Below are 14,303 nucleotides of genomic sequence, written 5' to 3' on the forward strand. Positions count from 1 at the left end.
CTTCTTCCTGATTCTACATGGACGCAAACGTGAGTTATGACTCTGACTATAGGCGACACAACAATCTCTTTCTTTATTTCTTTATTCATTTCTATCTGTATTCAAAAAATATTTATAGATAAATAGATATGCATATATCATCTATCACACTTTCAGTTTAATAAAGTTTCAGTTTAATAAAGTAAATGTGACTAAATAAGACTCCACACATGACTCAAGGCCAGATCTGGAATGGCTTCCATTTGTTTACATCTGTGCCAGCAGTGTTGCGTTCCTAATCATGGGGATCTCCATTGGCTTCTGTGCCTTTGAAGGTTTGTTTTATAACCGTCAGAACTACTCATGTTAATTCATAATTCTAAATATTCTTTTACATTTAATGTTTGCTATTCAGTGCCTCAATCAAAAATGAAGTCCTCACAACTGCATCTCCTGGTAAAGAGTGAAAAAGAAAATCTTATAATAAAAACATAAAAATTCAAACTAAGAATTAACCCTGAATTAGTATTTATGTGATGGTTTTGACAGTATGAATGAAAGTAGATGCCCTTCACCCATTGCTTTTATTTGATTTTAGACCATTTATGATGCACTAAATCATCATAATATTGTTTAAAGCTGGACAGGACAAGACACCACAGGACCTTGTTACTGTGGTGATGTATTCCACAGAAGAGAATATCCAATCAAGAGTTCTTTCAGATGAATGATGGACAAGTCAGCCCCTGTAATTACTGTCATATTTAGCACACCTTTGAATTTTTATGCATTTCTCTAATGAACTTCTCTGATAAAACTGTTCAATTATTTTAGTTTTTGTATTTTTTCTTAAATATTATTGGAAGAAGCATTGTTAACTGTTGGTACTGTCGTGGTGACCTCAATTTTGACAAGTGTGGGATTGTACCTGGGCCTATGGTGTGTTGATGGTATGTGCCACTGTGTAGCCTAGCGTAGTATGCTTACAGGCAGTTTATAAAGGTTACGTGTTTAGTTATATACAACTGTAATGGATGAGGTGGTGGCAGAGAAATCGAGAATGCAAAGATGAGTTTACTCTGCCAAGTATTCTTGTACACCTGGCCATCTCAAAGTTTATTATCCTGCTTTTACCAGACTTTACCGGTGACACAGTCACTGATCTTGTCTGCGTTTAATAACACACCCTAACTTTGCTAGCTCATAGCTCATTAGCACTGCAATTGTATTAATGTACTGTGCATGTTATTTCTTCCCTTGATTTATTAAACCAATCCAAACCAACCTCAAATGTGGCTCATCTCAAAATAAAAAGGGTGAAAAATAAATTGAACAAGGCCTTCCTGTTTTTTTTTAACTTATTTTACTCAAAAGTATTTTAAATGAGGGAAATTACAAGTACTTAGATCACAAATAAACATTGCATAACAAATTGTTATATAACACGTGACATAAGCACGCAAGAGGCGTCTGACGTGCTCTATAATGTCATCACTACAAGATGGCACTTTTGAGTCGCCAAATAATAGTGGTAGAAACACACACACACACACACACACACACACACACACACACACACACACACACACACACACACACACACACACACACACACACTAGAGGATGGATAGCTGACCTGAGCCCGATGGGACCCGGCAGGGCCTGTTCATGTTCAAAACACACACACACACACACACACACACACACACACACACACACAGAGAGACACAGACACACACACACACACACACACACACACACACACACACACACACACACACACACACACACACAGACACACACACACACACACACACTAGAGGATGAATAGCTGCAGGGCCTGGCAGTTGGGTTTGGGTTCAGACCAAAATGTATAAAGGATGTGTCTTCCGTTGAAGCTGTCATTTGGCTAAACTATTTTTATTTGACCTTGTTGTTGGTTCACAATTTAGTTAACCATACGTGCTGTCTGCACTGAAAATGTATGTGTGAACAACTGCTTATGACATTCGGTAATGAATGTGTGTGTGTGTGTGTGTATGTGTGTGTTAAAACAATCTACCCAGTGATACAGCCTATAAAGCAATGTGTTTTGACTTCCATTTAGAAGCTGCCCACAAGTGTAGTCTAATCTGGGTACACAGACAAGCTGTAAGCATGTGTGACAGGGGAACATAAACTGAGTGCTTCATCTTTCTTTGACTGTGTCGGTCTCAGGTCGGGTTCAGACATATAAACAGAATGGCTGTCGGGTTCGGGTCGGGCTCGGTTATTACCATCTCAGACTCGAGTCGGGTTCCGACAGAAATATGTGACCCAAGCCACACTCAAATACACACACACACACTTTCTCTCTTTCTCTCTCTCTCTCTCTCTCTCTCTCTCTATGTATCTATCTATCTCTCTCTCACACACACAGAATAGAATGGAAATATCATACAAAATAATGTGAGCACTTAGTTCATGTCTGACACAATAATCAAACAGCCATATTCAGTTCCATCAATATTCACACATGCAGACGTACATCCTGTCTTTAAAACAGAGACGGGTTAGAACACAGAGTATGTCACAATGCATGCATCAGCCTCCTGTGTTGCGCTGCACTGTCCCTCACTGGGCCCCATGCTGCAGCCGTGGGCACAGGAGGTGTTCGTGCCACTGAGCAGACCAGAAACCGCAGAGCCATAAGAGCTACACAGCTCAACATGTTTTACACACCAGGCTGTGTGCCCAACACGCAAACTTAAAAACTCTTGCTTGTCGCTTGGCTACATCTCCTTCTCTCCCCATTCTGTAAACGAATAAATTAATTAAAACATTAACAATAAAAACAACACCTTAACAGTTTCTCAAGTTCAAGGTCTGCCACGTTATGAGTGGGTGGGCTCCTGTCTTATCTAGGACATGTTCATGCCAACTTCTAAAGAAAAAATTCAGCCCTCCTTGATTAAAAAAAAATGTAAACCACAGCCCATTGGTGTGATGTGCTCATACAGGTGGTGCATCTTTTGTGGACTGCTTTTGTGTGTGTGTTGGGGGGGGGACATGTTGGGTGTGTGTGTGTGTGTGTGTGTGTGTGTGTGTGTGTGTGTGTGTGTGTGTGTGTGTGTGTGTGTGTGTGTGTGAGGGAGATGAGAGACAATTAGAGCGAACGAGGGTGGTGGAAAGGGGGGGGGGGGGGGGGGGGGCAGGAGAGAAAGAAATGGGTGGGCTTTGTCTTTATCTAGATCTAATTTGATTCATTTCACCACTTTAACTCTGACCAACAGAGTCAAAGAATAATATAACTTGAACGAGGCTAAACTAGACTTAGAATTGTGATATTATAAGGACATTTAGTGAACAGCTAATCATGAGGATGAAGGAACAGCCGGCAATGAAGACCCTGTTGGCTCTCTTGCTATGGTGCATCATCTGCCCTGATGGCAATGCTGAAGGTGAGTTGAACAAACCCACTGCTTAACGTTTACTATACGGTGCATCTTGGGAGAATTTGAATGATCTACTGAATTCATGTCTCATTAAAACCAGCATTGAAGGACATTTCCCTAAACAAAGTGTATGTTTGACATTTACAGTGCTTACCTTTAGCAGTTAGTTTATCTTTATTCTGAAAGACATTGAGTCATTAGTTTGTATAGTAGGGTAGCAAGCATAGTTGCGTGTACATGTTGTCACTGTTCCTTCCTAGCTGAAAACTTGTAGGCTGATTTATTTTCAAGATGATATATTTTGACTTTTGACAGTTGCCTGCTTCAGGCAGGCCACACGCAATCATGGTCAAATTTGAAAACCATACGGTTAAGTTTCCTCATTAGTTGATATAGTTATAAACATATATTATATTTATGAATGTATCATGATGAACAAATCTGGAATAACATCACATACTGATTTGACAGACTGTACATCCTGAATCTCTAGGGATTATTATTCAGTTCATTAGCTAACGTAAACAAACTAATAACTAATAATACGTTTTATTATGTCTGTTCCGTTTCATTGATAAATTATTCCATTTCATGAATCTTAATAAATTAAACTTTAAAGTGTAAAATGCTAGTGATGGAGTAGTTGCAATCAGGGTGAGGTGTAAGCATTCAGAAGCATTTTACTTCAATAAACGATCAAACACAGTAGATACCGATTGTGAAGACTGGAATTTCTCCATGTGGTGGATTACAACCAATGAGTAAAGCTGAATTTTCTAATGCCACATTGCCTAGTTTGAGTGAAAAAGGAAAAGTTCTCACAGACCTACATCTGTCTGCTGACAAAACGGTGAAATTCCGTGCAGTAGAACATAATCATTTGTAACCATTAATTCCCCCTTTAGACAATACATGCTTCCCAGAGGTTCGTGTCAGGAGGTATACTGTTTGGAAGGTTCTAGAGATGAGCACCCTAATACTCAGCTGCCCTGTGAAACACTGTGAGGAGCCACCCATTATCACATGGTGCAAACTGATGGACGTGGAGAACTGCAGATCACTGACTGAAAATCCTAATGTTAGAATATGGCAGCAGATGCCAACCAGGACTGAAGAAAATCTCATTACATCCTATATGCAGATCAAAAACATAACAAAGAATGACGCTGGTTTATATAGATGTAGTGCTTCTGACACCACTGCTGGACATTCAATCCGTGTTAATGTCACTGGTAAGTGAAGTTTTTTCTTTTACTGTTTTGGGCGGGTGTTTTCATATATTACATATTACATTTACTTCAGTTTCGCTATCGCTCTCAGGTGTTGACCAACTGGAAAACACAACCTACAACACAGGTAAGATCAATTAATTATTGTTTTATTTGATGATGATGATGATATTGGTAACTAATTACTTGTTAGCACATTTGTAGTATGTTGGAGTGTTTGTCAGCAAATCAGTAAATCATGATCCTTCTGTTGTGTGGACCTTGTTTGACGAGTATTCTAATATGGGTCACAACTCCAGTTCAGGTCAGTCTGTCCCCTTTAAAGACGGAAGAAAAAAAATTGTTAAATGCTCACAAAGGCAGCTTTGTTGTTTGTTGGCACCATTGTATCCTATTGCTCGGGTTCTAAGGTTAAGCAGTCATGTTGTTGTGTTCAGTAGTTATGTCCTACAGACAGCGCATGTTGTACTTTGAAGGAGGGTCTTTACGGATCCCAGGTACAACATGTGGCGTATGTTGCGGTTGTCTCCGGCCAGTTGTGCATTGTTGTTGTATCCTGCTGCTCAGGATCTATGGTTGGACAGTTGTTATATTGGTTAGGTTAGGTTGTTGGCTATGAGTACTCGCATGTTCCCAAGGGAACATGGCAGGGAAGTCCCCAACCAATAGCACAAGGAATTGTGTCCTAAGTGTTACTAAAAATAAATAGATAAAGTCAACTTTGACCTCTGTTGCCCTCAGACACAGGTACTACTGATCCAGACCAGGAGTGGCTCTCTTATGTGTACATCTGTGGGGGCATAGTGACTCTTGTCTTTCTGGTGGTCCTGATCTCCTTCCTGATTCTACATGGACGCAAACGTGAGTTATGACTCTGACTATAGGCGACACAACAATCTCTTTCTTTATTTCTTTATTCATTTCTATCTGTATTCAAAAAATATTTATAGATAAATAGATATGCATATATCATCTATCACACTTTCAGTTTAATAAAGTTTCAGTTTAATAAAGTAAATGTGACTAAATAAGACTCCACACATGACTCAAGGCCAGATCTGGAATGGCTTCCATTTGTTTACATCTGTGCCAGCAGTGTTGCGTTCCTAATCATGGGGATCTCCATTGGCTTTCTGTGCCTTTGAAGGTTTGTTTTATAACCGTCAGAACTACTCATGTTAATTCATAATTCTAAATATTCTTTTACATTTAATGTTTGCTATTCAGTGCCTCAATCAAAAATGAAGTCCTCACAACTGCATCTCCTGGTAAAGAGTGAAAAAGAAAATCTTATAATAAAAACATAAAAATTCAAACTAAGAATTAACCCCTGAATTAGTATTTATGTGATGGTTTTGACAGTATGAATGAAAGTAGATGCCCTTCACCCATTGCTTTTATTTGATTTTAGACCATTTATGATGCACTAAATCATCATAATATTGTTTAAAGCTGGACAGGACAAGACACCACAGGACCTTGTTACTGTGGTGATGTATTCCACAGAAGAGAATATCCAATCAAGAGTTCTTTCAGATGAATGATGGACAAGTCAGCCCCTGTAATTACTGTCATATTTAGCACACCTTTGAATTTTTATGCATTTCTCTAATGAACTTCTCTGATAAAACTGTTCAATTATTTTAGTTTTTGTATTTTTTCTTAAATATTATTGGAAGAAGCATTGTTAACTGTTGGTACTGTCGTGGTGACCTCAATTTTGACAAGTGTGGGATTGTACCTGGGCCTATGGTGTGTTGATGGTATGTGCCACTGTGTAGCCTAGCGTAGTATGCTTACAGGCAGTTTATAAAGGTTACGTGTTTAGTTATATACAACTGTAATGGATGAGGTGGTGGCAGAGAAATCGAGAATGCAAAGATGAGTTTACTCTGCCAAGTATTCTTGTACACCTGGCCATCTCAAAGTTTATTATCCTGCTTTTACCAGACTTTACCGGTGACACAGTCACTGATCTTGTCTGCGTTTAATAACACACCCTAACTTTGCTAGCTCATAGCTCATTAGCACTGCAATTGTATTAATGTACTGTGCATGTTATTTCTTCCCTTGATTTATTAAACCAATCCAAACCAACCTCAAATGTGGCTCATCTCAAAATAAAAAGGGTGAAAAATAAATTGAACAAGGCCTTCCTGTTTTTTTTTTACTTATTTTACTCAAAAGTATTTTAAATGAGGGAAATTACAAGTACTTAGATCACAAATAAACATTGCATAACAAATTGTTATATAACACGTGACATAAGCACGCAAGAGGCGTCTGACGTGCTCTATAATGTCATCACTACAAGATGGCACTTTTGAGTCGCCAAATAATAGTGGTAGAAACACACACACACACACACACACACACACACACACACACACACACACACACACACACACACACACACACACACACACACACACACACAACACACACACACACACACACACACACACTAGAGGATGGATAGCTGACCTGAGCCCGATGGGACCCGGCAGTGCCTGTTCATGTTCAAAACACACACACACACACACACACACAGACACACACACACACACACACACACAGAGAGACACAGACACACACACACACACACACACACACACACACACACACACACACACACACACACACAGACACACACACACACACACACACTAGAGGATGAATAGCTGCAGGGCCTGGCAGTTGGGTTTGGGTTCAGACCAAAATGTATAAAGGATGTGTCTTCCGTTGAAGCTGTCATTTGGCTAAACTATTTTTATTTGACCTTGTTGTTGGTTCACAATTTAGTTAACCATACGTGCTGTCTGCACTGAAAATGTATGTGTGAACAACTGCTTATGACATTCGGTAATGTATGTGTGTGTGTGTGTGTGTATGTGTGTGTTAAAACAATCTACCCAGTGATACAGCCTATAAAGCAATGTGTTTTGACTTCCATTTAGAAGCTGCCCACAAGTGTAGTCTAATCTGGGTACACAGACAAGCTGTAAGCATGTGTGACAGGGGAACATAAACTGAGTGCTTCATCTTTCTTTGACTGTGTCGGTCTCAGGTCGGGTTCAGACATATAAACAGAATGGCTGTCGGGTTCGGGTCGGGCTCGGTTATTACCATCTCAGACTCGAGTCGGGTTCCGACAGAAATATGTGACCCAAGCCACACTCAAATACACACACACACACTTTCTCTCTTTCTCTCTCTCTCTCTCTCTCTCTCTATGTATCTATCTATCTCTCTCTCACACACACAGAATAGAATGGAAATATCATACAAAATAATGTGAGCACTTAGTTCATGTCTGACACAATAATCAAACAGCCATATTCAGTTCCATCAATATTCACACATGCAGACGTACATCCTGTCTTTAAAACAGAGACGGGTTGGAACACAGAGTATGTCACAATGCATGCATCAGCCTCCTGTGTTGCGCTGCACTGTCCCTCACTGGGCCCCATGCTGCAGCCGTGGGCACAGGAGGTGGTCGTGCCACTGAGCAGACCAGAAACCGCAGAGCCATAAGAGCTACACAGCTCAACATGTTTTACACACCAGGCTGTGTGCCCAACACGCAAACTTAAAAACTCTTGCTTGTCGCTTGGCTACATCTCCTTCTCTCCCCATTCTGTAAACGAATAAATTAATTAAAACATTAACAATAAAAACAACACCTTAACAGTTTCTCAAGTTCAAGGTCTGCCACGTTATGAGTGGGTGGGCTCCTGTCTTATCTAGGACATGTTCATGCCAACTTCTAAAGAAAAAATTCAGCCCTCCTTGATTAAAAAAAAATGTAAACCACAGCCCATTGGTGTGATGTGCTCATACAGGTGGTGCATCTTTTGTGGACTGCTTTTGTGTGTGTGTTGGGGGGGGGGACATGTTGGGTGTGTGTGTGTGTGTGTGTGTGTGTGTGTGTGTGTGTGTGTGTGTGTGTGTGTGTGTGTGTGTGTGTGAGGGAGATGAGAGACAATTAGAGCGAACGAGGGTGGTGGAAAGGGGGGGGGGGGGGGGGGGGGCAGGAGAGAAAGAAATGGGTGGGCTTTGTCTTTATCTAGATCTAATTTGATTCATTTCACCACTTTAACTCTGACCAACAGAGTCAAAGAATAATATAACTTGAACGAGGCTAAACTAGACTTAGAATTGTGATATTATAAGGACATTTAGTGAACAGCTAATCATGAGGATGAAGGAACAGCCGGCAATGAAGACCCTGTTGGCTCTCTTGCTATGGTGCATCATCTGCCCTGATGGCAATGCTGAAGGTGAGTTGAACAAACCCACTGCTTAACGTTTACTATACGGTGCATCTTGGGAGAATTTGAATGATCTACTGAATTCATGTCTCATTAAAACCAGCATTGAAGGACATTTCCCTAAACAAAGTGTATGTTTGACATTTACAGTGCTTACCTTTAGCAGTTAGTTTATCTTTATTTTGAAAGACATTGAGTCATTAGTTTGTATAGTAGGGTAGCAAGCATAGTTGCGTGTCACTGTTCCTTCCTAGCTGAAAACCTGTAGGCTGATTTATTTTCAAGATGATATATTTTGACTTTTGACAGTTGCCTGCTTCAGGCAGGCCACACGCAATCATGGTCAAATTTGAAAACCATACGGTTAAGTTTCCTCATTAGTTGATATAGTTATAAACATATATTATATTTATGAATGTATCATGATGAACAAATCTGGAATAACATCACATACTGATTTGACAGACTGTACATCCTGAATCTCTAGGGATTATTATTCAGTTCATTAGCTAACGTAAACAAACTAATAACTAATAATACGTTTTATTATGTCTGTTCCGTTTCATTGATAAATTATTCCATTTCATGAATCTTAATAAATTAAACTTTAAAGTGTAAAATGCTAGTGATGGAGTAGTTGCAATCAGGGTGAGGTGTAAGCATTCAGAAGCATTTTACTTCAATAAACGATCAAACACAGTAGATACCGATTGTGAAGACTGGAATTTCTCCATGTGGTGGATTACAACCAATGAGTAAAGCTGAATTTTCTAATGCCACATTGCCTAGTTTGAGTGAAAAAGGAAAAGTTCTCACAGACCTACATCTGTCTGCTGACAAAACGGTGAAATTCCGTGCAGTAGAACAAAATCATTTGTAACCATTAATTCTCCCTTTAGACAATACATGCTTCCCAGAGGTTCGTGTCAGGAGGTATACTGTTTGGAAGGTTCTAGAGATGAGCACCCTAATACTCAGCTGCCCTGTGAAACACTGTGAGGAGCCACCCATTATCACATGGTGCAAACTGATGGACGCGGACAACTGCACATCACTGGCTGAAAATCCTAATGTAACAATATGGCAGCAGATGCCAGCTGACACTGAAGAAAATATCATTACATCCTATATGGAGATCAAAAACATAACAAAGAATGACATTGGTTTATATAGATGTAATGATTCTCAGAGAACTGCTGCACATTCAATCTTTGTTTATGTCACTGGTAAGTGAAGTTTTTTCTTTTACTGTTTTGGGCAGGTGTTTTCATATATTATACTGTATATTACATTTACTTCAGTTTAACACTGTGAACTATCACTGTCAGGTGTTGACCAACTAGAAAACACATCCTACAACACAGGTAAGATCAAATATCATTGTTTTAATTTGATGATGATTTGGGTAACTATTTACTTGTTAGCACATTATTATTATTATGTTGGAGCGTTTTTCAGCAAATCAGTTACTGTATGTCCCTTTTGTTGTGTGGACCTTGTTTGACACATTTTCTATTATGGGTCACAACTCCAGTCCAGGTCAGTCTGGGGAGTACCCTTTAAAGAAGGAAGGTGCCTACTTAAAAAAACAGTGAAACGCTCACGAAGGCAGCTTTGTTGTTGTTGTTGTTGTATCCTGCTGCTCAGGTTCTAAGGTTAAGCAGTCATGTCGTTGTGTTTAGCAGTTGTGGGCTACAGACAGCGCATGTTGTACTGTGAAGGAGGGCCTTTACGGATCCCAGATACAACATGTGGCGCGTGTTGCGGTTGTCTCTAGCCAGTTGTGCGTTGTTGTTGTATCCTGCTGCTCAGTATTGAAGGGACTAGGAATTAAGAGTTAGTTTATTAAATATATTCCATAGTCAATAATTCAATACATCTCATTCCTAGTGGTAATTTTTAGTGGTATTTGGAGAACGTGAGAAGTGGAAAGATTATCATGTGTATTCTGAATCTGACCACATGTCCTCAACCTCATGCAGAGATCTTGAGCCTTTGATCGTTGCTGGAGCCCTGACACCTCTGTGTTCTCTGTGAACAAATGGGGTCCGAGACACGGTGACTCCCAAGTAATAATTAGCATTTAGGGATCCACACCCCCCCTTGCATGCCAACAGCTTAAATTATGTGGCTTCCCAAAAGACAGACAGTGAAAGAGACATAGGTGGAACTACACTCAGTGAAATCTAACTCTCTCTCCTCCTCTGGTGTACATCATTGAAAGAATAAACCTGGACCTTGGTTATTCATCACTCTGACCGAGTCTCCGATATTTGGGAAACAATTAATTCCTTTCAGTATCTATGGTTGGGCAGTTGTTATATTGGTTAGGTTAGGTTGTTGGCTATGAGTACTTGCATGTGACAGTGAGGGGATTGACCGCTGTGGGAAGACCCCAACCAATAACACAAGAAATTAAACTTATTTTCCGGTGTATTACTAAAAATAAACAGATAAAGTCAACTTTGACCTCTGTTGCCCTCATCAGACACAGGTATTACTGATCCAGACCAGGGGTGGCTCTCTCATGTGCACATCTGTGGGGGCATAGTGACCCTTGTCTTTCTGGTGATGCTGATCACCTTCCTGATTCTACATGGATGCAAACGTGAGTTACAGCTCTGACTACAGGCTACACAACAATCTCTTTCTTTATTTCTTTTTTTTCTATCTGTAGCATCAGTCAATTCAAGAAAATATTTATACATAAATAGATATGCATACATCATCCATCACATTTTCAGTTTAATAAAGTAAATGTGACTCTAAATAAGACTCCACACATGACTAAAGGCCTGATCTGGAATGGCTTCCATTTGTTTACATCTGTGCCAGCAGTGTTGTGTTCCTAATCATGGGGATCTCCATTGGCTTTTGTGCCTTTAAAGGTTTGTTTTATAACTGTCAGCTGAGCTACTCGTGTTAATTCATAATTTTTAATATTCTTTTACATTTAATGTTTGCTTTTCAGTGCCTCAATTAAAAAAGTCCTCACAACTGCATCTCCTGGTAAAAAGATCTACAAATATTTATACGAATATTAAATTCAAACAATAATATTATATAAAAGTCCAGAAAAATAATGAACCCTTTGTTAAAAATTGGACAGGACAAGATACCACAGGACCTTGTTACTGTGGTGATGTATTCCACAGCAGAGAATATCCAATCAAGAGTTCTTTCAGCTGAATGAGCCCCTGTAATGACTGTCATATTTAGCACACCTTTGAATATTAATGAATTTATTGGAACGGGTTAGAACACAGAGTATGTCACAATGCATGCATCAGCCTCCTGCGTTGCGCTGCACTGTCACCCACTGGGCCCCCAGCTCAACATGTTTTACACGCCAGGCTGTGTGCCCAACACGCAAACTTAAAAACTCTTGCTTGCCGCTTGGCGACAACTCCTTCTCTCCCCATTCTGTAAACTAATAAATGAATTAAAACATTAACAATAAAACCAACACCTTATCAGTTTCTCAAGTTCAAGGTCTGCCACGTTATGAGTGAATTGTTTAAGATGTAAAAACGGATGCGGATTAGTATACCTTATTACCTCTCTTTCAGAGCTGAACAGAAACACATTTACTCAAGGCAGAGATGGGAGTCTAGTCCCTTCAATCTGTCATGCAGTCTCTCCAGAGTCAAGTTTGTTTGTTTAGAAATCATTCTGAGGAAGATAGGAAATGTAAAGGAGACAGGGGGGAGGAGAGAGTGATTTGTTGACGAGAGAAGGAGAGTGCGAAACAAAGTTCTGTAAGATGAAGAGGATGAAGAGGAAACTACAGCCCATAAAGTGCACTCAGGCCTAAAGGTGTGTGTTTATGTGTGTGAGAGAGAGAGTGAACGAGAGGAAGGGTGGGTTCCTGTCTTATTTAGGACATGTTCATGTCAACTTCTAAAGAAAAAATGCAGCCCTCCTTGATTTAAAAAAAAAGGAAACCACAGCGCATGCAATGTGTGATGTGCTCAAACAGGTTATCTAAGGACTGGGACGTGTGTGTGCGTGTGTGTGTGTGTGTGTGTGTGTGTGTGTGTGTGTGTGTGTGTGTTTGTAGTGTGTGTGTGTGTTTGTGTGTGTGGTGAGTATGGGTGTGAGAGGAAGGAGAGAAACAATTTCGAGCGAAAAACGGTTGTGGAACGGTGGGGGTCACAGGAGAGAAAGAAAGGGGTGGGCTTCTATCTAATTTGATTTATTTCACCACTTTAACTCTGACCAACAGAGACAGAGAATAATAGCACTTGAACGAGGCTAAACTAGACGTAGAATTGTGATATAAGAAGGACATTAAGTGAACAGCTAATCATGAGGATGAAGGAACAGCCGGCAATGAAGACCCTGTTGGCTCTCTTACTATGGTGCATCATCTGCCCTGATGGCAATGCTGAAGGTGAGTTGAACATACCCACTGCTTAACGTTACGGTGCGTCTTGGGAGAATTTTAATACTGAATTCATTTCTCATTAAAGAAAGCATTTTTAGGACTTTTACAGTGCTTACCTTTAGCAATTCATTTATCTTTATTCTGAAAGACATTGAGTCATTAGTTTGTATAGTATGGTATCAAGCATAGTTGTGTGTACATGTTGTCACTGTTCCTTCCTAGATGAAAACCTGTAAGCTGATCAATTTCCAAGATGATATATTTTTTTTACCACCAGATAATGGTCATTGATTATATGATAGGAATTAATTGTATCCCATATATTGGAGACTCAGTCTGAGGTATGAACAACCAAAATCCAGGTTTATTCGTGCAATGATGTACACCAGAGGAGGAGAGACTTAGATATCACCGGATGGATTCACCTAATTCTCTTTCTGTCAGCTTTTTGGAACATTACAGGTTTTATCCTGTAGGCTAAGCAAGGTGTGTCGCCCCATAGTTCCGTCTCTTAATGCTAATGATTACTTGGGAGTCGTGGAGTCTGCGGCCCATTTGCTCACAGGGAACCAGGGGTGTCAGAACTCCAGCCATGATCGAAGAAACTCAAGATCTATGCATGAGGCGGAGGGATCTAAAAGACTATGTCCTGGCTGGGGAGGAAATTTGAGAGCTCTCTCACACCTCATGTGGGCCAGGTCCAGAATACACATGAGAGTCAGGGGTTCCCAACCTTTTCGACTCCGAGGCCCAACTTTTCGTATTTGTAACAGGTCGGGGCCCAACAGACACCCCGCTTATTGTAGGTAATCTATATTCCATTTAGCTAATTTAATCTATAATCCATTCATTTTAATTAATAAGCGATTGTTATGTGTCACAAAAAGCAACATCAGCACCTGCTACAGGTGGAAGCCTAGAAATGAACAAGAAAATCTAACTCTAGATTTTGCTTTAAAATTGTATTGTGCACCAGAAAACAACATACAACCACACAGAG

The sequence above is a fragment of the Clupea harengus genome, chromosome 2, assembly GCF_900700415.2.
Source record: "Clupea harengus chromosome 2, Ch_v2.0.2, whole genome shotgun sequence".
NCBI classification, from domain to species: Eukaryota; Metazoa; Chordata; class Actinopteri; order Clupeiformes; family Clupeidae; genus Clupea; species Clupea harengus.